This window comes from Dermacentor andersoni, chromosome 9, assembly GCF_023375885.2.
Source record: "Dermacentor andersoni chromosome 9, qqDerAnde1_hic_scaffold, whole genome shotgun sequence".
NCBI lineage: Eukaryota > Metazoa > Arthropoda > Arachnida > Ixodida > Ixodidae > Dermacentor > Dermacentor andersoni.
Window position 1 is genome coordinate 60,891,754 of NC_092822.1, and position 27,536 is coordinate 60,919,289.

The window sequence follows — 27,536 nt, forward strand, 5'->3', positions numbered from 1 at the left end:
ATTCGGTACATGCAACTGCATAAGCCGAATTTGCTACGCTGTTTCAATTAGGTTTTTCATGCTGAAACAAAGGCTTGCGATGACCAAATTAAGGTAGATTCCGTTCTGTGTAGAGGTTTGCTGTCGTATAAAAACTTACTTGAAAAAAAATTGTGAGGATACCTGTTTGACAGTCCTTTCTGAGCACACCCAAGTGTCGAATAGTTACAAGCGTAGCTTGTGTACGCCGTAATATTCGCTGCTTGCGAATCGTCTTTCGTTCCTTTTTTCTTGGCTGTTAGTAATCAACTTTTTCCCTCCACATGAATGAAACAAAATTTGAAGGAATCTTTTACAAGCCTAAACTGATATAGTCTTCCTCTTTAGTTCGTACGAACCTTCCGAGATGCAGCGTCTTTCTCCAAGGCGAGTCGGAAAGGCCAGACGTATAGTTATCGTACGCTACACACTTTGCGTCAAAAAGTGTAGGATTTCATACCAACGTTACTAGAGTAAAATCTGGCGCTGCAAATCGTTCAACCACCATAAAATTCATCGGTAGTGCGTGAAAATTTCGTAAATTTGGCACCGGTGTGTGTTGACAAAACGCGTTTGAGATTATCTCTGTGCTTCAGTTGGATGCAACGTGCAACAACAGATACACCGACGTTTATTTAGAACTGTCAAATGCTTTACATTTACAAGGAGTTGTGTAAGTTGTTCATTGCGTAATACTTAGCCGCTAAATAAATTTCGACACATTTGAGTTGGTGAGTAGTTAAATTGAAGTGACGCCCTGTGAGCAAAACTCGCAGCGGGCGATCACTTTTGTCTTCTAAATGATTATTTTCTTTTATGCTGCAGCGAAAACCATCGAATCGTAGAAAGCAGCTAAAATGACATTCTTTTTCGGACCAGTAGTATATGATAAGAAACGGAGCTTCAAGATAAGTAAACATCTACAGGGGACATTCCAAGTCAGAAGGAAAAAGTTTAAGCAAAGCACCCCTGCTGAAAAAGCCCATATTCGCCATAACTCCAATGTCCAATAAAAATCATATTACATGTGGGAAAACCGGTTTTTTGTATGGGATTCATATGTTTCATATCGGATTTTTGGATATAGGAGATTTGAGGCATCTTCATTTCTTCAATAGGGGCGTACTGCATATTCTTCCCATCTTGGATAAACAGTCGTACCTGTCGCGAGCGGAAATCACTAGAATCAAATCTCCCTTCAGTATTTTAAAGCGATGGCTTTCTTCTGCTCTTGCACCCACGTTGAGGTTTGTATGTTTCTGGCCCTTAATGGGACAACGTAGGACACTAGATGTTACCAGTTGTGACGAGAAATAAAAATAAATACATGAAGAAAAATTGTTCTCCAATCCATGCTGTGAAGGTGGTTGGACAGCGAAGCTGTAAACGACAACTAGAACGATTGGCCATTGCGACGTAGCTTTAGATTATTCAGATGGCGACATTCACATGCACTTTACTTAAGTATTAGCCTAAGACGTTTCAGCGGCCTGCAACTTGGCTTGCGCCGCTACTTCGTGCGCCTACAAAGAGTGGATCAGAGAAAAGAGAAATGATATAGCCGCACCTTCGCCGCACCTCGTATGCACGCTGCTCTTCAGGAGTCCTCACTATGCATGACTTTCCCATAGCACTGTCACGACGCAAATCAGTTGTTGGGCGTTTTAAAGGATGTTGACAAACGGCATGTAGGCTGAGGTGTAATTTCGCCCTAGAATTGTGGGAGACCGCTGTTTTCGGGCTTCGCCGAGAGTAAAACCAGCTGGGCGCTTGGGTAGTGAGTCAGGAGGCGCTCTTTGGCGGCAGAGAGCCCGCGTCGCCACCTCGGTACATCTTAACCTGTCTCACGTGCGGTCTGGAAACGTGGGAAAGGGTGTGACGTTGGAGGCTCTTAGGCCCGGAAGCGCGGACGGAGGCGCCCTGCCTGGGACGGACCACCGGCAAAGCGTCATTAGGGCGTCAATGGGCATGCTTGGGGTACAAAGGGGCAACCTAAAGCCAGAGGGATCGGTGACCCGATGCGCGGTCTCTTGAAAAACAGGCTGGCACCGGAGACACAATCCATCTCTGCACTTAGTTTTATGGGCCCATCGGAGGAGACGAACCACGCACAAGACGGAATGGTGAATCGGTGGGTGCGCTTCGGCAGGGCTGCCCTTTGCGGCACGCCAGTGCGCGATGGTTTTAATTAAGGTGCGAAGACGGGGCGGCGCAGATGTTCGTTCCCCGTAAGTATTCTTCAAAGTGTCGGGAGACTTTCTCATACATGTCGCAGAGCAGGACGGTTGGGAGGTCGTTTGTTTATTTGTATTTGGTACGTGGTTCCTTTCTCTTCCTCTATCTCTCTGAATGTTCCAAGGAACGCAGGGAGAGGGTGAGAGAGAGAGAGTGTCCAATGAGTGACAGTCCAGGTGACCCAATCAGGTCCCTGGGGCGTCGTGATTTGACGTGAGGGGATTCGGGAGGAGCAACTGAAGGGTTAAAACCTGGCTCCCGACCTCTCACGGGGGTTCCTGGCGCAGGAAAGGTGCTCTGCACTTTCGGCTCTGCCGAGGCGCCGGTCCCAGTGTAACCGAAGGGTCTTGACGTACGAACGGTGTTATGCACTATCGGCTATGTCGATTTGATACGTCAGACTCGCTGTAAATAGCTGTCAATGTGAACATTGTGTACATAAAGTCTTTTCTCTAAGTGCAAACGTCTATGGCGTCCCATCTCTGATATATAAACGTGGAGAATGAGCTTCTCACTTCAGCAAACATGTGAAAATTCTTTCAGCACTATCTTTGACGGTCGGAAAAAATTACGCTGGTTCATTTGGCGTGGAATGACACTTGAGCGATAGATGACATCCAAACTTTTCGTGTCCAAAGATAGGTGACTTTGGAAGCTAACGCTGACCGACCACCCGACGAGGGCCTGTTTCTCCTGTATGTTCTTTATCACTAGGCTTCATGATTATCACGTGGCGCTCCCTCCGCCGATGGTGATTATATTAACCTTTCTTGTAACCGAGAAAATATCCGAATGGGGTGGGGGGGGGGGGGGGCTCTTAGTCCAGGTCTCCACTGCTGGCAGCTGCTGCCTTGGGTGCGAGCTTGGGTGTCTTCTGGGTGCAAGCTCGGTAGATCAGCTTCCCAGGTCTCCGGTGAAGGGAGGGAAAGGGCAGGGAGCGACGTGGTATTGGGAGGGATATTCCTATCTATGTGAGTGCCTAGCTGGGTGCACGGTGTGATGGAACTTGTGGAGGAGGGTGAGGTGCCTAAAGGGGTTGGCTTGTAGCTTTTTTTCACCACATGCAGCGGCTGAGGGACGCGTTTGTCACGGAAATCTGCAGCGCGTCTCTTGTCGAAATGCACAAGCTATTGCTTACAAAGATATGAATGCAAGGTTGTTTCTGTCAGGATCTTTTTAGTGTTTAACTTTGTGTTAAAAAGAACAAGCGGAATTTGGGTTCATGGAACCGTACTGATTAGATGCAATGAGTGGAGCACTGTGACAGCCGGAAGGAAAACGAAAATAATAGAAAAGGCGTGACATGGTTTCGTATGACTGGAGGATCATCGCGGCCGTTCAGTATGCTACGTTCTCTATAGCGAGTGGGCGGTATTGTTTACCACGTTCGAGAAGGTACGTGTCGGGGCCCCTTGAAGCGTGCAGCTGCGCGACATGCTAATTAAGGTCAGCCTCAGCGTGCGCTGCAGCCTCTCTGCGCTATCAGCTTCCGTGTATACTTAGGCACGCTGTCACGGGTTTATCTGTCAGGATTTGGACACAGTCCTATCAAACATCACTGCCTGCCTATCGACAAAGAAAGTGATAGCTAGGGATTTGTTTTGTATGCACCGGCCAGTTCACGCGCCTACCTCGGGGTTGGTTGTACGGCGGCCCATGTTTTTCCGAACGGGTGCAAAACCGGTGTTATAAAAAACAACTAAAAAAGAACACTGGTGTTTGGAGCATCGAATGTATGTTACAGAAGTCAAAGGTGTCAGCAATAATTGGTAGTTATCCAGTATGGGGCGTCTCTCATATATTATGTGTTACATTGGTCGTTGAGTAAAATCAATCAATCAATCAATCAATCAATCAATCAATCAATCAATCAATCAATCAATCAATCAATCAATCAATCAATCAATCAATCAATCAATTAATCAATCAATCAATCAATCAATCAATCAATCAATCAATCAATCAATCAATCAAATAATTGTGCGCACACATATCCACATGAAATCGAAAGTTGATATTGACATTAGAGTCACGCAAATCTGCAAAGGGAGTGCGCACGGATTTCTCAGAAAGAAAGCCTCCGAGATTTAAATAAGTTTGTCATGACTGTGTGACCGAAGGAGGAACTTCAGCCTTTCTTGACCATTCTCGTTATCGTGTGGTGAAGTGAGTGGAGGGTCATCGCGGCCCTCCAAACTACCCGGAACAACTACCTATTACCAGTCGACAGCGCTAGGCAAAGTTGATCTACTGGAGACGCTGGAATATTGATTAACCAAATGGTTAAGACGAATTCTTATAGCTAGTAGGTGTGATATCGATACTGGAGCCATAGCGCTTAAATGGCGCGCACATAGAAAGGCAGGCAAGGACTGTGCGTTAAATTTAACAGAATTTTCATTTCGAAAAGTGACATACATTATACAAAGCTGCACAATACAAATAACAGCCGAAACCCATGGGAAGAAGACCAGGCAAATCATTCTGTATTTGTTTACATATTGATGCTGGTAGAATCCTTTGGGAATCTCACGCATTTTTTTGGTATGTCCGTGTCTAGACTCTTTCACGTAAACTTGAACCACTGGATAGATTCCGTTGGGTATCCGCCCGGCTAGACGATTCGGGCCGTTGAGCACGTACAACTGGGCATGTACCTCTGGGTAGGTCAAGTATAGACAACTTGGGTATCTGGATACGGGAAACCGTACAAACTCCGCCGGGTGGGGAGGTCGAATAGACAAACTGGGTTATTTGGTATGTGCAACTAAGCATGACACTCTAGATGTGTGAGCATTCGTGAGTAATACTTCGGAATGGGTAGGTGCCACTGTGTCCGAATAAACAAGCAGAAAAAGAGGAAAGAAGGGAGAAGTCGGCAACATAAAGGTGCAGGAGTCATCAAGAGAGAAGTGGAAAAGTCGGCATCAAAAGCAGCCGAGTGTGACGAAAGAAGTGAAGTGAGCAGAGCGGGACCAACGCGTGCATTTGCATGAAGAGCAGCATCGAGATACAGAACAGTGAAGGGCATGTCGGTAAAACAGAAAAAAATGAAGCCGTGCGCACAGAAGTGAAGAATTTCTCAATGCGCTCAAGTCAGTGGGGCCCTAGACTAGGGGCTCCACCCACTCGCTTTCTGCATTTTTTTTCTTTTAAATAAACGTTTTGATATATATATATCTCAATGCGCTGCGTCCTATACGTTGCTGTAAATGCAATCGCATTAATGTTGATATTCATCGTGAAATGGGTTCTGCCGTAATTTCTTTTTGTTTATGCTCTCCTAGCATAAATCATTTAGGCATCTCGCGGTATGGCAAATTGTTTTCGTACGAAACGCAATGGGTCCCTTAACGCATTCTGTTTCCCGCAAGAACGGTTCATGGAGAGCGGTCCACGTCGCTTAAACAATTTTCCCAGTCTCAAATTTTTATTCGAGTAGAAAACTGTCTTTCGCATGAATTCATAGGCATTCTTCCTTGCAGCTCCGGCGCAATTTTCAAGTGGGTGCAATAGTTGCGTTTCAAGAATTTATGGCCCCGCATTGCGAAGTTCCGCCGAACTCATTTGTCTGCAGGATCTAATGGTCCTTTTCTACGACCCTCATTTAAAAAAAAAAAAAAAAAAAACATGAGCGATTCCACTCCACGAAGATGGATGACCAGCGAAGCTGTTTAGCATACGACACAGAGGTGACAAAGAATTTGGAACATAGGTACGGACTCATTTACCGTGATTTTTATATACAATCGCCTGGACAATGGGACCGCCTCCACGGCGAGCCGTAGGAAACAAGACACGCGTGACGTTTCCACGGGATCGCCACCACGAGAGAGCGGAAGAAAAGGAAAGGAGAAACGGAAGCGCATGGAACGCCGACAAAGAGAGGGCGGTGCGAACTTAGACGTGGTCAACGCGGGGCAAAGTGTAGTATCTGTTCTTATCAGCTTAATAACAGATACGGGTTGTATTTGTACCCAAGATGTTAAACTTATTTTTGCAAGTTGGCGGAGCGCTTGAAGCCTGTTTCACCTCCGCCGCGGGTCGGCCCAGTATTGTACTATCTTCGGGATCGGCCCACGGTTTTCGGTCAACCGACATCGATCCGCTGGAAACTAGCCATATACAGCTTCACTGTAAAATTCCAATATTATTGTTGCAGTGCGTACATGCCATTTTGTTCTGTCAAGATGATCAGGCAATTATTGTCTGATTTACGTTCAAATAAAACATTGGACCGACTTCTCCACGTACAGCTGTGTTTTGTATCTATAGCGCTATGCTCCATCTGCTGGCTGCGTATTCTCACTGTACTTGGTTAGGAGTTCGGGACGGTGGCGTTACACTGGTTATCTTCAAGTCGGTTGCGCCGACGAGTCAAGCTTCTAAAAAAAAACATCGGGAAAATGTGGTGTTTATTACAAAACCAATTCACAGCCTGACATACTGCGTGAAGCAATAGAAATCTCATGAACGGCTGTGCAACCATTGCATGGATTATTCTTCCTGCAGCCTTCCGCGAAATTAATTAATTAATCAATCGCCCGTAACAACAAATATAGGAAAATTGGTGGAATTGCGGTTGTGTTGCCGGTCAATGCAAGTCGGTTCAGTAAGGATACTGAGAATAGTACTCCGATCGGCACGTGAGGCTTTAAGGTTTACCGCCGAGCACACGGCCGCTCTGCGTTGTTTTTTCCCGGAGTGTTATCAATCGAGCATGTGAAGGATGCTTCTGTAGATATTGCATCAAGGTGTAGAGTGGGAATAACGCCATCTGCCACAAGCGATAATTTACTTTATCCGGACTCGATGCGCGCTTGAGGCCGTCGCCGTTTGCGCCGCCATTGGTGGGGTCGAGGCATCACTGTATCGACGTGCATGGGCGGCCCACGGTTTCAGGGTTAGGTGGCCTCTGGAGACGCGCAGCGCGTTTGGCTGCAAAAGCGAGAAAGCCAAGTGGAAGCGTGACGTTGCTCTGCCAGAGCAAAGGCAGCGTTCTGGTTTCCGCTGCTGCAGCATCAGCGCGGCGCGCACGGACGGTAGCGTCCCTGCTGAGCAGTGGCGCGCATACCACACCCTGGTCTATATACACTGGTGTTACCCGACCGGGCAGTAAAAGTCAAAGTAAATCTGATTGATTCTTCGGGCGCTGTCGAACGTTGATGTTTTTTTCCCTTCGGTCTCGTCACTTGCTCCCATCTACACGCAACGCCTGCAATGCCGTTGGCGGTGCACTTCATCACGCCAGCTCTCCGAGCCGCCTTCACGGGGGCAACGCTAAACCTTGCTATCACTTTCATTGCTTCGCCTTCGGGTGAAGCTGCCAGTCTTTCTTTCTTTCAGTTCACAAGAACGTTATAACTAACTGGAAATGAGTGTGGAACTACATTTAAAGAGATAAGGATTCCTGAAGTTGTACGCGGAATACTGGCTTTCATGAATCTTCTTGTAACCAACTTGCATGCTTGAAAGAACGACTCGCATATATGCGCAGAAGTATTTCCGCAAGCAAATGAGAGAGAATATATTATAAGGAAGACGGTATGGTCGGCCAGCTGCAATATTAAAAGGACTTGCCGAGGACGCTACTTCGCGCATATTTGGCATTCCAAGAATGAACGAACGCGCACACACTACGACATAAAGGAGGAAAGCAGCCAAAGGGCGCTGCTGTCAACTATTAACTTTCATTGCGTGAACGTAACATGCGTTAGAGAACATCGACATTTGTAGTTTCCCGCGGTGCTCTCATAGCTCAGAGCGTGACTATATGAAATGCGTAGTCGCAACTTGTTACTTACGTGAGGTGACCTTCACTCTAAGCTCGCCATTGTGACCATGCTGTCACGGGTGCAGGCTTTGAGTTAGCATAGAGAATGCTGTTTCGTTCTGAGCTCTCGCATTCACCTACACCGCAATATTCTGTGGCAAGATAAATTCGCGTCTGTTTCGGTGAACGTTGAGAGGAAGGCCCGTTATCTTTTCTATCGGGGAGAACTCTGCGCTCCCGGAGATTTCAAGTGTGCGCGATCACTGTTTGCTAAGATAAGAGTGTGCCTATTTGCGACAAGAAAACTGTACCGTCGCGGCATTTGTTGCCGCCGCTTTAAAGTTAGGGGCATATTTATGGGTCAGCTTGCGAGGAAGGCTGGGAGGGGGTTGGTGTCGCGGCAGAAATTTCCTTTTCTTTAACCTCCAGCAGCCCGGTTTTTGCGATCTTCATTCGCATTGCGCGAATATGCTTTTATTGTGAGCCAATCACGCATTTCTTAACATCCCTGCCTCCTCACTTTCTCTCCTCCTCCTCCTTCTTTATATGTGTATAAATTTTACACGTGTTGTCAAATGGTGAATATACTTATCGTACCGGGGAAATATATTTTTGAAACATAAATACTTTTGTTTGTTCGAGCCAGCATCGATATGCATCGTTTGCCTTAGGCGAGAAGCTGTTGCCGGTATTACCCACGAAGCTAACCTCTCCTACATGCACATTTACCTTTTAAAAAATTCGCTTAATGAAAGCCTGAATTTGTTTACCACAATAACCTAAAGGCAAGAGATATCTTTCAATAAAGTGTAATCTTTTTCTTTTATTATTATTCATTGTACAGCATGCATCTTACACTATGGTTGCCTTGTCGTGATCTTGTGCATGTGGCTTCTGTCTCTTTCTCTCTCTCTCTCTGTATTTCCATATTTGTACAACCCCCCCCCCCCTCCTCGTCCTAGTGTAGGATAGCAGACCCGACTTTTTGCTCTGCTTAACTTCCCCGAATTTCATCTTTCTCTTGCCTGAAACTACGCAACAATAGATAGTTGAAACTGCGATTTTTACAGACCAATAAACGGTTACGACGAATTGCCATGCTTTGATATAGTACAATTAAACACACCACTTGTGATGTGAATGTACCACGTGCGTGGACATCCAACTTCTGAAGCTTGATTAACGTAGGGTGGCAACAGTATTCACAAAAGCGCAAGAGTTTAGATGGGTTACCACTTCCTAGTTTATAGTGCGCAATAACTGAAGGAGCAAAGTGTGATCAAATCAAAAGTCAAAAGCTCTGTAAAAAAAAAGAGGCCTAGAAAAGAGCAACCTAAGTGAAACTGAAGCGCCTACATAAAGCGCAAATGTCTGTAACAAAAGTTGTCGGCAGTCTTGCCTTCTTGAGAAAAAAATCCGGGGGAACTCATCGTACCATGACTGCCGACGGTAATGCAATTAGCATTCAAGCGCTATAGCGACACAGCCTGTTGCTGACGGCGCATTTCTTTCGAATCCGTAGTAAGATAGTGGTCATTCTCAGAATGGCATGGCTTCGGGTATATTGTTTGTTTAATAACTGCAGCTTCGGGTATACACGAGTGCAATACACGCCACCTTGTTCTCGCACACACTAGCCATGGGCATGACGGCGCGAAGCGGCAACTATATGGCGACGACGCAGAGATGACGATACAATGACAAAGAACGAATGACGATGGAACGAAGATGACGACAGTACTACAATAGTATGATCACGACTGTGCGATGACGATGGCTTGACGATGGCATGACAATCGTTGGATGATGAAAATGGAGGGACGACGACGGACCGACTATACGACGGCATTGCGACGATGGTATGGCAACGAATGCACGAGGATGACTGTATGCATGACCGCGACGCAAGTATTATAATGGCATAACAACGCTATGAGAACGCTGGGACGAAGGTGAGGTTATGGCAGCGTTGACGGGACCACGACGGTAAAACGATAATGTGAGGATGAACTTATAGTGATGGGGATGGAATGGACCACGACATCATTCACAACGACGATGCGAAACCGAATGCATGACGGCTGTACGACAACGATGGTGCGACGATGATGGCATGACAAAAGTGGGATGACGATGCTGGAATGACGGCTATGCAACAACCACGACGGCATCACAACCACGAGCTAGTGGCCACTTGTTAGCCCGAGCTGTTCAAAAACTTGGTTCACTGGGTCCGCGTGAAAGGCGTGACGATGGCAGCACGACGAAAGTCAGCTGACGAAGCTGGAATGACGATAATGAAATAAGTACCTCCGTATCACGACAAGGTATGACAACTAATGCGTGACGACTGTATGAGGATCACGATGACGTGACGATGACAGAAATACGAGAGTCGGATGACGAAGCTGTAACGACGACAATGCGATGACCAGGACGGCATCAAAGCCACGCATCATGCCCAAGCTATTATAAAACTTGGTTTACTGTGGCGACTTAAAAGGCGTGATGACGGCTGCATGACGAGAGTATTGAGACATCTTCTATCCGAAATTAAAACCAAATAATTTCAACTGAATTGTGAGGAACGCGTAGGGGAGTGCTGCGGGTTAATTTTGACCACCGGGGCTTCTTTAACGCGCGCCTAAATATAAACACACGAGCGTTTTTGCATTTCGCTACCATCGGAATGTGACCTCCGCGTCTGGGATCGAACCCGAGACCTCGCGCTCAGCCGCGCTCCATAGCCACTGAGCAACTGCGGCTGGTCCACTGGATCGCAACAGCAACTTCTTGACGCTGTGCCAAAGACTGAGGCTAACATGAAATAAAATTTGGGCGCAAACTCATGCCTTTTATCTGTCTAAGATCGATGATAAGCTGCAGGGAACAATTTTTTTCTTCTCTATTATTCATTTCGAAGACAATGCGCGTGCTATCTCTTCCTCCACGTGTGGACTAACCCATGGTGTCCAAAGGAAAAAAAAAGGATCACTCCAGCTTTATGACATGCTGTAAAACACAAGTACGAGCGAGATATGTGCAGTGCGTACTTGTGTCACGGGTGTGTAGTTCGCCGTAGTTTAGGAAGTGAGGTCTACGTGTGCAAACCTTGAACGCACATCCTGGAGCACAGCAGTCGTGTATACACGCATTTAGAACTGTGGAGGTGAACAGAGTGGAATAAGTTACCAACATGAGCTCGAAGCAAGCTCCCGTGTCATATAGATAATGATAGTAATTACCACAATAGCCTAATAATATTGAATCTGTCCATGATGTGAAGTTTATTTGACGTGCTCAGGGACAACTGTAAGGTCTTAGTGGTGGCGCACGCATGCAGTAAAAGAAGAGAAAGAAAGATGCAAGTGAATGTAAGGAAAAAATGCATCCTGCGAAAGTTTGAAGAAGAATTGAGAACTAGGCGTAGTTTGAAAAAACAAATACATTATATATAAAAGGACAACTATGAAAAGGACAATTTACATAGGTAAGTTCAATACTAGAAGAAGGAGAAAAGTACTTGATGAATGTGTGAAAATTGCTTCGAAACAGCAATGCAAAGATTAAAAAAACGCACAGTCACAATGACTTATGAAAATTATCAAGATTAACAAAATAACCTTTATAATTACTTTGTATTCTGTATCTTGTCTCAGTTGTTTCATGTTTCGCATTACACTTGAGATCACCAGGGAGCATACCGGATCTTTCAGCGAACACTTTCAGAATTTTCTTTAAAAATTGCTTGTGGCAAGTAGCACAGCTCTAGTCACTGAGCTCGTCTACGCGAAGAGGCAAGACATTACTTGAAAAAGAAATTGAAATACATAATGGACTGACAAACAAAGATTCACTAATTAAGTTTTAAGCTAATGACCTTATGGCACATATTCCAATTTACAAATTCTAGCCGGCATCTAGCAAGGCGGATCCACTTGGAACGAGTTCTCAGGATGACACCAGTTTCGAGATATTTATTCCCGAACTTTGCGGAGAAATGCATTGGCATCCCAGTTACTGTTGTGCTTGAATGCATAAAACGGCGTTTGTAAGAAAGTAAGTGGGACGACACTGCATTTTTACTGAAAGTATATGGCGCATTTCTCGTAAATAGTGTCATCCACACAACTCTTTCCCAGCGGATACACCTTGCAGTCTCACCCGCTAGAATTTGTAAATTGCAATATGAATCATGAGGTAATTAGATAAAAAATAATTGGTGCATTTGTGTTAATTATTCGATTATTCATTTTATTTTTTGTGCTTGTCCGCCTTTTCGAGTAGACCAAGTCATGGACTAGAACTGTGCTAATCTGCCACAGGCAAGCTTAAAAATAAATTTTGAAAGTTCGCTTAAACAACCTACATAGATCTTTCCGCGTTAGTGCAATATCAATCAATTCGGTTATTAATTAATTAATTCATTCATTTTACTAACGCGCCCAATAACACCCTGGTGGTCTTCGTACTACTACTACTACTACTACTACTACTTTCTACTACTACTACTGCTACTACTACTACTACTACTACTGCTGCTGCTGCTAGTACTACTACTACTACTACAACAACTACTACTGTTATTATTATTGTTATTAATGACAATCAACTGGGGGAGCAGTAACAAAGCGAATACTACCCCCACCACCAACACCACCACTACAACTACTACTATACTACTACTTCTACTGTTATTATTATTATTATTATTATTATTATTATTATTATTATTAGAACCAGCTGGTGGAGCAGTAACAAAGCGCCTGCTCAATGCTGTGTCCTTGGCTGATGTTTTTCTGCAACGAAAACTGTACTTGACCGACGCACTCGATTCGGTAGTTCATGCATTGCGCCCGGAACGGCGGAGAGGTGCTGTGCATAGAAACTTCGATTTTATGTTCACGGTGACGATCGCTGAGCGATCACCGCTCTAGCAAAGTAGCTATACCGTTCAGCTGCTGGTTGCGGGTTTGATTCCGTACCTTATCCATTCCGATGTGGGCGTAATGAAAAAAAAAAAAAAAAAACACTCGTACACCTCGATTTAGGTGCAGGTTGAAGAACCACAGGTGGTTAAATTTAATCCGGAGCCCACCATTATGGCGTCTCTGAGCACGCGAGTTGCCCTTTGCATACCTTGAGTACCCCATTTAGATCTTTTACAGCGAAGTTGTTAGCCTCTCAGTGGTCTGAATTTTTCGTGCCCACCCGTTAGCAGAAACTATCATCTGCAATAGCTCATACGACTGTAAGCAAGCAAGAAATGGAGGTGCTCATGCCCCCGTTAGGCAGCGGCTTGAACAAGAACTCGGAACAGTATATGTTTCAACAAAGGACAAGCTCAAAACAATAATCCGAACCGCATAATTAATGATAGGGCGTACTAATCACAATGCGAAGCACGTACCGCTCTCCGCATGCGTTTTCCCGATAAAGATTACTCTTGCGCAAGCTGCCGTGGCGACGGCAGCCTGCGACGTGGAGAGTGACGTCTCGAGCCTTTCGTATATATAAAATAACCGGCCTAACAGCTGATTTCAGTGTTGTTGTAGCACCGCTAAGGGCGGGGGCATGCTGTCAACATTGCCGCTACTCCCATTACTACCATCACCCTAAATTACCATTAGTACCATCACTCTAAAGCAATAAAACATTGACTACCCCCATCTGCAGCCGCTGTAGCGGTGGTTCTAAACAGCTTCGCTGGACACCTACTTTCGTAGGGCCGAGGTGGCGAGTCATTTTTTTTTGGGGGGGGGGGGGGGGGGGGATTCTCAGGAGTGCTGACTGATTCGTAGAAGATGCAGAAGCGGGCGAGCTTGCTCAGTGTCGAAGACACGCGTGAATGCGGTTGCCATATGCGGCAGCGAGTCGGGTTCTGTTGGTCTTTGAGATCTATGTTCAGGGATCGATCGGAGACTGTACATGCGTTCCGTGGTTCACTGTGACCAAGCGCTGCATCGGAACGCGGAATCACTGCAGTAGGGCATAAGTTACGGCCGTAAAAAAAAAAAAAAAAAAAAACTAATTCTAGAGTTACTTTGCTCTCTTTCAGGCAATAGTTACCTTGTGAAGTTTGTTTTTGTTATATATTTCGTTTGGGGGAAACTTGCAGAGGCAGCAGACGACATACCAGGACTCGACCACAAAAGGAAACTACATTTACTTCGTTAAATCGGATTTATTGGAGCAAAAGCGACTACAGCCGTTGCTCTGCGAGTGACAACGTATTGGAAAATTCATGATGAAAAGAGCAAAAGCTGCGTCGCTCTAAAGCTCATGAAGAAAGGGCGAATAGGATTTTTACAGCAATAGCTATATAGCTAGCAATAGCTGAAACATATATCTAATTTACGAGTAGCACCTTTTGCCGAATCTTTGTAAACACGCTTAACATTTCATATGAGCTTTACATTCCCATAAAAGAATTGTCTACTTCAGATGCCCCAAGAGACGCAGTTTACAGAATTGCGATATTTGTTTCTGCGGCTGAATTACGGATTTCTAAACGTTTTCCTTGAATTTTTTAGGTTGCCGCTATTGGGCAATTTCTGTAAAGAAGTTTCAAGCCGTAAATCGAAGTTCTGTTTTCTGCAGTCTGTATAATTTCGTGTTCTTTATTAAGGACAACAAACTTAATACACATCGGTACTGCGGTTTATTGGTACTGCAACTACGATTACAGGGGTTTTAGCGGGGTGGGATACAAAGTAAAAGAAAATAGAGCATAATGGCACAAAGAAACACGCAGAGGTTACAAAACCTGCATAAAACGGGCACATTATTACAAAGAGAACAGCCCTCTAAAGACAAAAAAAAGGCATAACATTGCGCTGGAAAAGCAACGAACTATGTATCAGTTATCAAAGAAAAGGTGAAAACACAAGCAATGAATGTGCTTGGGCAACGGTGTAGCTAAGATTATTCCAGTCCCTGACCATTCGCAGTAAGAAAGACTACTTAAAGCAGCCATTATAGGAGCGAGAAGGCGTCTGTTAGGCCGTGTCTATGAAATGTTGAATAACCGCAGAAAAAAGAAACCCATTCACTAATGTAAACTTAAACTGCTCTTTAATTGATTGATATAAATTGAGATAAGGAAGAGTCCCATGCGAGCATTTCCATGTTGCACACGTATTTGAACAGATAAATCGGAATTGTCTCCGAAGTCAAGCTGTTTCTTAGCTTGGTAGGTGCTGGGTAGCCGCTTACGAAACTTTCAGCCGAAAGAAGGTAATGTAGGCTGATCGCGCCAAATATATCGTAAGGCTGGGCGGCGCAGTTTTGCTTGCATTTTAACAGCGAAAGCTGTTGAGGATATTTCAGACAATTTTCGGTACATCTATTGCAGATATCGTCATAAAGCTTATCATCATCGGGTTTATTGGCAGGATTCATTACATTCGCCACATCAGCTTGTAAAAAAAATGAACTGCGCTTGTTCCCGCCTAGCATCCGACTCGGAATACAAGATGTGCGAAACGTCACTTGTAGCGTCGTACCGTTGTCGCATCGCTGTCTTTACCGACGAGGTCGTACCTACATCTGCGTCGTCGTCGTCGTCGTCGTCGTCATCGTCGTAGCGTCATCGCTGTCGTACAAGCGTAAGCATTGTTGCTATCCTCGTCGTTGCTTATTTGTGTCTTCTAATCAGATATGACAGTTTTGGGATGGCGCACCAAACGTTTTCCCTTGTATAGCCCTCTCTAATTGTTATTGGTCACGTATGATGAACGGGCTCTGCCAAGTCTCTTCAGCAAGCAATCAGGTTGCACAAATTCTTGCGTGGCCCTTGTAGAAGAATGACAGAGCGTAGGCAAATTCTTCGACAACTCCATTTATGGACATCGCACCATGTGCATCCTGTTTAGCTCACTCAGTGAAGGAACTGACCCGCGAGTGGGATCGCTTCGAGTTTGGCCCCCGAACCAGGACGATTTTTTTTATTTAGTCATGGAAGGTTTATTTTTGCAGAACTCCGTATGAATTTCCGTTGTAGTGTCGTACTGCTTTCGGATGCACGCCAGCTTGCCATTTCTTGATTATAGCCCCACTTAGAGAATTTCCGTGGTGCTTGCTTCGCTGTTCTATAAGTTTTTTTCTTGTTTCAGAAGAATTGGATGCACTGCTGCCATCAATATTAAAGGGCACCATATCGCGCAGTCAGCACTGATAAGCGTGGGGTGTGAGAGACAGAAAGGTGGTAATGTGGATTAGAGAGCAAACAGCTGCATACCATGCCTATGCGCCAATACTCGAGTTCACCACGTGACAATGTTCCAGTTGAAGTTATAGGAAATAAGTAGGGTTGGGCAGGGCGTATAATGTGCAGAGCTGATGACTGGCGGTTTGTTAGCGTAATACAGGGGGATTTGAGTGATGGGTAACGCAGTCAGTTAAGGGACGGCAGATGATTAGGTGGCGTGGTCATGTTGGGAAAATTGTCGGGCAGAGAATGGAGTCGGCGAACGCTACACAGGGGTATGTTAGAGATTATTAGGATAGGTTGCTCATATTTAAGTTGACATGAATAGGATGATGCTGATGCTGATGATGGCGCAAGTTACCGGGACGACAGCATGAGCGGCTGGCTATTTAGGCAAGGTTCCAGCAGTGGCCTTATTGTCACGTTCCTTTCCCTCCCAACGATGACTGTGCTATATATTCTTTTACTAATGGAAGTCTGGCCAAACGAGCGCTCGCCAAACTCTTGACAAAGCGTCATTCAAATGCATGAGCACTTGTTTGAGCAATTTTAGTCTAAACGCACAAATTTTCGAGCACGCCAATGCAAGCATTGCAGAATTTCTGTATTTCAAAAGCAACGACGCCACTCACCTCTGCCCGTACTGATGGCCTTGAATGTATAGAGTGGTGAGCTTCAGTGCGTTACGAGGGAGGCGTCTAGTACAGGCAGGTATGGACGTCAGGGCCGCCAAGTGAGTGCACTGAGGGCGGGATTTCGGGTACACGCATGCGCGATGCTTCGGAACGTTTCGCTGCACCTGGTGTTGTTCATGCGAGGTACAATGAAAAGTCAGTAGTATATGGTGACAACTCCGTAAAATGCACGTTATTCCGTCCGGTGCCATAACCCCCAAGAGACAGGTAGACGACGCGTTCTAATATGACCCATGGCTGGCTCTTATCAGGTCTACTGCGACAAAACAGAAGCTCGAAAGGGGAATAAAAGAAAAGTAAAAGAGAACGAACTACAGAGAAGTGCCTAATGCTATATGGTGTTGTTACCGGGCAGCTACTGCGCTTGAGGAGCAGCCCTGGCTTTGCAGGAGCAATTCACTCGGTGGATCTTTTGCTGCATGTACAACAAAACCACGTGCAATCTCTGTGGAAGGAACGTATATGGTTGTTGACCCAGACGGAAAGTGTTTCCTCGAAGGCGCCGACAGAACCGACGGGCTTGAGGAAAATGTTTACCCCTGGGATTTACCACTCGCTAGACGCTGAAAGAATTGCTGAGCGCAGGTGCATGATAACGCCGCAGGAAACTATAGCTTCCCCGTAAGTTACATCGCGTTGGTTGTACGAAGCGCGACTGCCTAATGATTTCAAGCGAACGTGCCAAAAGGAATGTTCGCTTTTGTTCCCACGTGAACGCGACGAGGTGTTCTCCGATGCGCATTAATTAATGGGCGCAAGAACCAAAGAAAGAAAGGGAGCGAGACAGAGAGGTGATCAGAGATGTGTAGTAGTAAGCGTGAGTTGCCGAGATATTGCCGACCGTCTGCATGCAGCGAAGTACCACGTCATAATGGTAGTGGCGCCGATCTCTTCTCAGTTACATATTCATATAGCTCGCCAAGCTTTGTGTGGTTTGCGCGGCTAGTAAGTGCGATAATGAGGCAGTGAGATAGAAAATTAGCCACTTTCTAGGAGTCATGTTTTCTGTCATGGCGAAAGAGGGACATTAACACCCTTTGATGATTTTTTGTGTGCAATAAATGAAGAATAGCTCTGGCTATTTATGGCGAATATGTGATACTCGACAAGTAACTTATAAGAAAAAGAAAGAACGAAGTTTAATATAACAACAATGAACTTGTATTTCTTCGGCGGATAGAGTTTGATTCTGAGCGGACGAAAGAAATACATAACTTTCGGTTTTTGCTAATTACGTAGCGAAATCATGGCATCGATAACTTAGCATGACATCGTTTAATATTCGCCCCATCCTCCTTTTTGATGCTTCTTTTTCAGGAAAAGCTGAAGGAAATGGTTGCCAGGTTGAGACTAGTTTGCCTTCCAATACAGTGTCGTTTGTTAAGCACATTGAACAGACTGTCAATAAATTTGCATCGTCACGAGGAGCCGGTAAAGAAAGTTCGGGTGGTTTTCGCCAACTGAATTTCGATTTTTTGCATGCTTTACTTATGTTCCAGAGATTCCTTCATAGTAACCGTCACCTATTTGCAATCACAGAAGTGTAATTTACTAAGGTGGCTTAAATTATTATTCTTTATTTTAAGTTATTTATTTAAGCGTATTTATTTAATTTGTTTCTTTTTAAGGGTAGGGGAGGGGGGGAGGGGCTGCTTGAAGCTAGAAGCCTTTGATGCAACTAAAATTCAGAGTTCGCTGGCAACACAACTCAACTCACCTTTTTGTTATACTCCGTCCAGCGAGCGAAGGGGGCGATGACCTTTGGCAGGCATGTCACACTGCCACGTCACGTGACCCTTTGTACTTGCCCGAAACCAGGATCGTTTTCGTAGGAAGCGTCTTCGCTTTGCGCAGTTTGCGTTTTGACTCGTTCCGGACGAAGGTGTAGGTCGTGCCCGCGGCTCACGTCACGCACTTAAACCATGTGTGCCAATGCGCTGTGCATATCGCACGAAGTCGAGCACTGTACGAGAGTCGCCAGAGGTTAACACAGTTCGCAGCTGGCCAGCCCGGGTGAGCGACAGTACACGGCGGCGACTTGTCGTAGATTGAAACACCTGTTTTAAGCTTCCTCCACGGGAGAAAATGTGAGCGCTGTCTCGACGCTGTGCGTTTCACCTGCCTCACGTACGAGAGCCGCGGTGACTCCGATAAAATAGGTACGTTTACTGCGTTCGACGAATGTACAGGCGACATTTGTAATGTTAGCATAATTTTTAAACGCCTCTTGTGGCATATACAAAAAAAAAAAAGACTACTCATGATCTGGTTTACTAGAAGAGGCTGATATTAGTTTGTGCAGTAAATCGAAATGCACAATTGAATAATTAAGCAGATTTTGCTAACAAACTTTGCAACTGATCGCTTTAGAGCAGATATTGCGATTTACGAATTGAAGGCAATTAGTCCTCAAGCCACGTATATGCACTTATAAAAATTAAATTCTGGGATTTTACGAGCCAAAACCACGATCTGATTGTGAGGCACGCCGTAGTGGGGGACTCCGGAAGTTTGGACAACCTGGGGTTCTTTAACGTGCACCTAAATCTGACTACACGGGTGTCTTCGCATTTTGCCCCATTGAAATGCGGCCGCCGTGGACGGGATTTGATCCCGCGACCTCGTACTTGGCAGCCCGTATATGCACTTGTAACGAGTTATGAAACTAGCACCAGTTTTGAGATGAGCGGTGTCAAATTTCCGATAAATATGCATGGTAGTTGCACTTACTTCTTTAAGTAAATCGCGTTTTTTACGGCAATAAAGCTAAAAGAAATATCTGCAGAACCAATGTATTTCTTCGCACATTTTGGGAACGCATGCCTTAAAATTCGCATTACCTTCAAAAATCGTTTTAAGTGAACCTGCCTTGCGCGCGATCAGTCGCAACAATTCCAAAATTACAATTTGTACCGTAGACTAACCCTTTCCCTACCGCAGGAAATGACAAATATTGTACCAAGCTTCCCTAAAATGAGGCGCACAGGCAAGACACGTTTCAAATGCAAGCGTTCAAGCACCAAAAAATAAGAAAGAAGACTACGCGCGGGCTATCCAGTGCCAAAAACCAGCGTGTCGAAACGAAATGCTTTCGTCCCACTGAAAAAAAAAAAAAAAAAAAAAAAATCCGCTACAGTTCTGCTCCGGAACGAAAAAAAAAAGAAAGTAAGGAGATGCGTAACGGTTCATAACAGTTTTTGTCTGCATGCAAACATTTTCGAAGCAGAGTAAAAATAAAGACATCATATTCATTGTTCTCAGTAATTGAATTATGAATATTGAAGTCATGCTCGGTACCTTGAGTCAAGGCATTGAGCATGATCTCAGAAGCAGCTCGTCATCACTTGTACTCACCGAAATGCGAGGCCGTTGTTCCGATAAAACGAACCCAAGCGAACGATAAAACTTCTATCGCAAGGTGTTGTACCCGTAGAAAACGAAACGATACGCTCTCCGGCGCGCAGGCCCTGGGTTTTGCTACTATGCCGATCTGATAGTGCAGCGAGCGGCAGGCTTAGATTAGTGCTGCGCACAACGGGCTATTGCTCGCACTATCTCCGCCTTCTGTGCTATCCCTGCCTGAGATACGGGCTATAAGGCGGAGCCCTGAGATGCGCGCTAATGCTGACATTTGCCAGACGTCGGTTTGGCTTCGGATTGCCAACTTTCAAGTTGAACCGAAAAAAGATAAAATATATTTCGGTTTCACTCCGAAACAAAATCATCAGTGACGTTTCGGTTACGTTTTCGTTCCGGTCAAAAATATCACCTTTCTTTTCGTTTTTCCCCTTTGCTTTCGTTTCGTTCCGACACACTGCCAAGAAAAACAACTAGAAGCAAGTTGGCGGATGTAATGAACATCTGTAAAAATTGAGAGTAGTTTTGCTCCTCAGCTGTACAGAAAGGGTTTCATTTATAAATTAAGTGTGAATTAGCAAAATTACGGTGATTATGCGAATACAAAAGTTTGTTTAACTAGAAACAAATCAATATTTGTTAGAAAAACGGCGTCTATTATTAACGGGAGGCGTTGACAAAAATTAGTACGCGGATACCGCCAGGAACCCCACTTTTACAATCAGGTTTTGCCGTCTCCTGTTATTTCAGTCGATCGTTGGAAACGTTTTCTTTTCTTACGCGTACTCCTGGTGTCGCGTTATTTGATGGTTACGTTATTATTATTATTATTATTATTATTATTATTATTATTATTATTATTATTATTATTATTATTATTATTATTATTATTATTTGATTCGACACCAGAATACACTTGACAGGATAGGCAAAGCGAGGAGCAGGCTGGCAACTGGCCACCGGAATCGGCTCAACGACGGCTTACTCTTCAGAAGGGAGGAGACAGAAACATAGAAATGGCAGATAGGAAGGATGGGAGGAAAGAGGAAAGAACGATGAAAGAAAGGGCAAGGTGACCAATGTCAAAGAATGTCAAAGCATAACACACACAGTACAAGTCACGCACAGTAGGGCCGGTCACTGCAGGTCACGTTACTATAGAATGTTAAAATACGTGTCGAAGAAATAGGGTCCGAGTTCTCGTCATTTGAAAATAGAAATGACCCACAAATGCGAAACTAACTTGGTTACTTCTAAAAAAGTAAGGGCTGCGCGATGAGCCTGATCGCGGCGAAACGCACAACCAGTGGGGTACAAACGTTCGTCGAGTGTCGTACGCCGGAGTCCAGTGTGATGGTAGTCCCTCACTAACGAATTGAGCTGCGCAATGAAAGTGGGACACTCCGTTGTAAGCTGCTGAAGTGTCTCGCAGCAGCCGCAAGACGTACACGACGGACTGGCCACACGTACTTGTCGGCATAAACGTTCTCACACGTTCGCTTATCCAACCCCTAGCTTGAATAGTTGTGCACTAGCGTCAAACGAGGCAAGCCTCGACCGCAGACACGGGGCGGGAACGTTCCATTTGCGGCGCGTTGGTTTGCATGCTGCTTGAGCAGGTGGCCACGTATCTGCAGACGAGCGCCATCAAGCTCGCACAAAATTTTACGGCAGACACCGTCGCCGTAAAATTGTTGCACGTGTTTCAGTGCAGCATTAATCGCTACTAGCTCTGCAGCTGTTGATGAGACTGCATGGGGTATGTGAAACATACGTCGTACCTGAGTCGAAGGGAAGAAAAAAGCTGCAAAGGCGCCTTGGCCATCGCTGTGTACCGATGGATCTGCGAATACTCGATGATAACCTGGAAATTTTCTGAACATGTGTGACTGAGCCAATTGGAATATTGCCGCAATAGGCAGATGAGACTCTTCGTGTATGTCAGGGATAGTGAGATAAATGGGGAATGTATACGTGTTTGGTGATATCTTTCGGAGGCGGGGGCGTAACTGAAGCGGCATGATCCGAACTGCCAGCAATGTGCATATATAATGCTGCCATTTTTACCATGTGAGATAACGGGCTGTGAATCAGACGATCGAGGAGCAACGCTCAATATGATATAGAGCTGTGTGGTCTGTTTGCAGCCTCAGGGGTAACTGATGCGCTTCACAGATTAATGCAGCGGATTACTCCCCACGAGGTAATCCATCCATTAGATGGAGGGTAACGCGATGATCTGTTTCCATTTTGGCCTTCCAACTAAGCGACACATTTAGGAATGGTAACGCAGGCATCATGATTGAGAGTACAGATGACTGGTATACGTGTAGAGTCGTTGTTTGGTCGCAGCCTGTACCTCTAGCATTCAAGGTGGCCACATAATTAACGAGGGTGGGCGATTCGCCTCGTACAATTTAACGGCAGGACGCCAAGAGATGTGATCATTCACAATTAAGCCCAAATAACAATGTTGTCGCACGCAGCTGATCGGCGTCTCGTCAAGTTACAGTCGGCTCATTGTTCGACGAACGCTTTGTTTAGGAATAAATACTATTGCAGCCGACTTGGCAGGTGATATCTACAGGCCAACTTCACCCAATAAGTGCTCCAAAGTTGTGTTTATAGCTCTTTGCAAGCTTGCACGAAGCCCCAGACCAAGGTGCGAAGAGCCGCTTATTCACAGAGCAATATCATCTACATAGGTAGCTGTGCCCACAGCAAAGTCAGCTTTAGGAAATCCAACGCATACTAATTCCATGTTTTAACTAGCTGGAAAGAGCAAGTACTCGTTGACTGGCACAGGGACGTTGACATTTTACCTACAACATTCGGGAAAACCAAACAGGGCTTCCTTAACGACCGCCCTATCCCAAGGTATAACGTAAGCCTTAATCGTTCGCCACCTATAGGTTTGTTCGCACATATTGAATGTCACAAAAAATAATCCTACATCTAATTTTCAGGGATTTTCTCGCAGCCTTTGGCATAAAAACATTCCGAAGTTCAAGAATGGGCGCTTATTTACAGAGGGCAACAGTTTGAATTATGAAGTTACGTTCAGTATTACAGTTGCTTTTTATTTAACACGTGAACCCTTTGAGACGCCCCTTGTGAAGGATCCGCATAGATGCAAAAGCGATAGCGCACAACATTATGTATATACAGTCTCCTTCGGTAGCCAGCCGCAGTGTCAAAGGTTTCCGCTTGCGGAGATAAAAGTGGCTTCATGATATGCACAACAAACGCGTCCATTAAACCGCAGTAATGAAGCGCTTCCACGTGTAACATCGCATAAAGGAAATGTTCTCCACCTCTTTCTCTAGTGTCTGAGACACGAAACTGCAAGGCCGGCAGCGAGAGCAGATTTAATGCTATTAGATCGATGGCCATACACGTTGAAAACAAAGGATAATTATTGGTGTATGGGCCATGACCAACAGCCGGGTTGCAGATTAACCCGCTTGTCTCTAAAATATTTATGAGAAAACGTATCCATACTACAGGTATATCTTTTGGAATACCTTAAATGCTCAAATGATGGAACTTGCTGGGGTCAGTAGTGTGCAGAGCGCCGATAGGCACAGTTCCAGTCTCTTGCTGTGTGGACCAATAAATAATTATTAAGGGCGGATGTGTGAGCTCAAGGGGGATAGACGGCTTTGTGGTGACTGACGCGTTGAAAAAGGCGGTTTGGATGGAACAATATGGGAAATGGTACGATACGTGAGATATAACTTATGATATAAAAACGGCGAGAAACCTTATGCCGCAAGGCTGATGTTATGAGGTTAGCCCTGGATTTAAGAGCAGAAACACTGGTGAAGTAAGAATGATCTGAGCAAACAAATCTAACTGCAGAATTTTGAACGGCCTCGATCATGTTAATATGGCTAGATTTGTTCGGGTCCCGGATAGCACAGGCGTAGTGTAAACTAGGCAAATTATAGTTGAATCGGTTATGAGTTTAATAGATGGAGGGGCGAGCCTTAAGTTACGGCGTAAGTAGCCAAGAAGACGATTAGCTTCATTCGTTACGTGTGCTACATGAGATGACCAAGACAAATCATACGTCAGGTTAGTGCGAGATACTTGAAAGCTTCGAGACAAGGGACGTCAGAGTTATTCACTGTATACTTCTGCGACTGCTAGTGCTGCCGGCGACAAAAAGAAACAGGACTGGATTTTTAATTGTTTAAGCACATTACGCATTTTCCACACCAGGTTTGGATATGGTTTAACTCAGACGGATAGATGCGAACTGTCGTGTTTAGAACAATAAAGAACGCAGTCGTCCACGAATACGGGGATTTTGGATTGGAAGGAATAAGGTGAGTGATTTATATAAATCAAGAAAAGAGGATCGAGTACTGTTCCCTGTGATACACCCAAAAGAACTGGAAATAGGAGAGATGAATTATCACTAGCAAAAAGAAATTGCTGTCGATTAGTTAAGAGCACTTTCATTCAGTCAATAGCAAAACGGCTTAAAGTTAGACAGGAATGTTTGAAGACGAGACCTTTGTGAGGGATTTCAACAAGTGCTTTTTCGAAGCCAAGGAACAACAGGACATCAACTGGGATGTTAGTATATATAGGCTGGAGCTGATGTTATGGATGAAAAGGGTCAGCTGTGTGTTACGAGAGACGTCCCTATGAAAACTATCCCCTTTATTCCCATACAGTAAATCCCTAATCGATTGAGCTTTCTTTAGCCTATCCTCCTTAGGATAAATAAAGCTGAATTGATAAAGAATTTACTGTGTGGGAATAAATTATGTGCTCTACTACTTTTTAACCAATGACGGCCTTACGATATGGGCCGGTATTTTTTTAATTGCAGGTGCCGGGCCTTTCCTGGGAACCGGGATAATTTCGCTTACTTTCCAGTCGGACGGAGGCGCTGCCGATAAAAGGTGATAATATTTGTCAGGTAAGTTTAAGATTGGTAATGGTTTTAAGTAGTTATGTAGCATGGTATGTTGTTCACTTGCGTTTTCATCCGCTCGTCTGCAAAACTGCGAACTCCTGTACGGTTTCTCGGACAATTCCAAGTACTTGCCTTTATTTATGCAACTGTACATGTTTTTATTCTGTGGGTTTTTGTATAACTATCTTCGGCTTCCTGGGCTTCTGCGCAGAACTTTGTGTTGATGCTGTCTGACTATATCCAGTGTTTTCCGCCACAGTTTGTAATAACAATTTTTTATTCGCCAAGCGATAAGAAATATCTGGTGCAAACTCGAGGCTCCAACATCTCCTATTACACCATGTCTGTAAAAAAGAAGTGATGGACGCTCAAATATGTACGTGTTGAGCGCAAGGGGCGAGGAGGTAAGATACCAGGATGTGGTCACGTGCTGTTGTTTTTAAGCGGATGATAGCACCGCTCAATATTATTGCTACAACAGCGGCTTCGTTACTTGCAAACTCATGTTTTATTGGATAGCGGGAACCTATCAGGTTAGCAATAACGGTGCTACCATGATGCCGCGTTGCGGCCTCTGCTGGAAAAACACCGACACGGAGAGGCAATGCGAGGGATGAAGAAGCCCTGATAGAGGGTATTGTTTTTCTTGCGGATTAACTGGGATTTCCTTGCTGTTGCGGCAGCGTGTGCAACGTACATACGTGCAGGTGAGAACTACCGCATTTACTCGGATTAGACAGGCCTTGGTTGTGCTCACACTTAAGGGCAGCAAGGTCGAAGTAACGAAGCTCCTTATTAATACATGACTGTATACTATATCTAGATTATATTGTATGAGGCGCTTCATTGCGAGGCAGAGATTCTTGCTACACGGCGAGTCTTTAACACAGAGCCGCCATTGCCTTCCCTTTTCTTGCTTCTCTTCTTCTTCTTCCTTCGTCAACTAGGCTATTTAATATGCAGATATCCATCAATAACGTGCTATATGTCTCTAGTTACAGTGTTATAAAGCTGGAACCCTTCGTCAGAGTTGTGGATAGCCGCAAAACAGGGAATTTGTTTGCACGTAATTCTACAGGAGCAGCAAATGATTGAGGAGGTAAACGAGAAAAACGTAAAGGGTAGTTTGCCGACTAATATACAGAAGAATAAGGCAATGTTCAGGGTTGTCTTCAGAGAACAACAGTTCATCGAATTCGTGTGCAGCTGTTGAAACTGTGCCGGAAAGTGTTAGTTACAGTGAATCCAAATGAAAACTTCCGAAAGAATAACAATGGATTCGAAGGCGTATGGTGGGTATTCTCTCGACACAATGCTAGTCTTTCTGGCGCAAATTGATTTCCCGAGTTTGGACGCGAAGTATGCCTTTTCCCTCTTTCCTCCGCTTCCTTCCCTACCAGTTGACTCATATATATATATATATATATATATATATATATATATATATATATATATATATATATATATATATATATATATATATATATATATATATATATATATATATATATGTATATCAGTGCAGCCACGAGTCGCATGCAACCGCTGTCCAAATCATTTATTTTGTCCGTCATTTGCTGCTGTGCAACAGTGGCTTTCCCTTACAAGGAGCACTTAACAAAGAGTCGACTACGATTTATTTATTAACATTTACGTAAAAAGCAGCAATTATATGTGCTCTCATGACACAACCACTCAATCAAGCTGAATGAAGTTTGTTAAGAAAAGCAGCATTATGGCTGACCAGTGGAAACAAAAGTTTAGTTAGGGCCCCAATTTTTTAAACAGCACATGGCAAGACACATAATAAACATATGTGTTTAATACCTAGCCTCTCTGCTTTATGAGTCCAGGATGGTTTTGATATGATATACCGGGTTTCCTGGAAAACTCAATCAGAAGGCAGGACAAGAGGGGAGCCAGCTCGAGATGGATATGGGGCGAAGCCGGCAAGGTGTGCTCAAGAAAGAAGCAACGAGGAACGTTTGTGATTGGGGGCACGTCCGCATAACGTAAGCGTGTTATTTGGCATAGCCATTGCAGCGCCTGCATAGCGGGTGATGCGCGGTACCCTGAATTTAACGGGCAAAACGAGGAGACAGGCGGAAATTAGCCGGTCCAGCTTGTCAAAGCGTGCTCTACTGAGGAAAATTTTTCTGACCCTGGAAGGTTTAGAGAACAGAGACTAGAACGAAGTTGGCGAAATGTGACCCTTTTGTTCACCCTATAACGCGTTTCTAGACTCTGAGTGCCATAGTTCAATGCTTCGGGCCAAGTGAGTCTCTGTGCTTGCTCTTGGGCGTGGGCCAGTTTATTTCT

General features: G+C 44.8%; 1 long non-coding RNA gene and 1 pseudogene across 1 annotated transcript in view; both read left to right on the top strand.

The window, feature by feature from the left end:
* Positions 1-27,536, top strand: part of LOC140213090 (uncharacterized) — a 269,839-nt gene that overhangs the window by 2,756 nt on the left and 239,547 nt on the right. Inside the window, exon 2 of the long non-coding RNA XR_011889995.1 lies at positions 25,131-25,220. This is a non-coding gene — a long non-coding RNA (uncharacterized lncRNA). The remainder of the gene's footprint in view (positions 1-25,130; positions 25,221-27,536) is intronic.
* On the top strand, positions 6,166-6,339 carry LOC126528650 (U2 spliceosomal RNA; annotated as a pseudogene).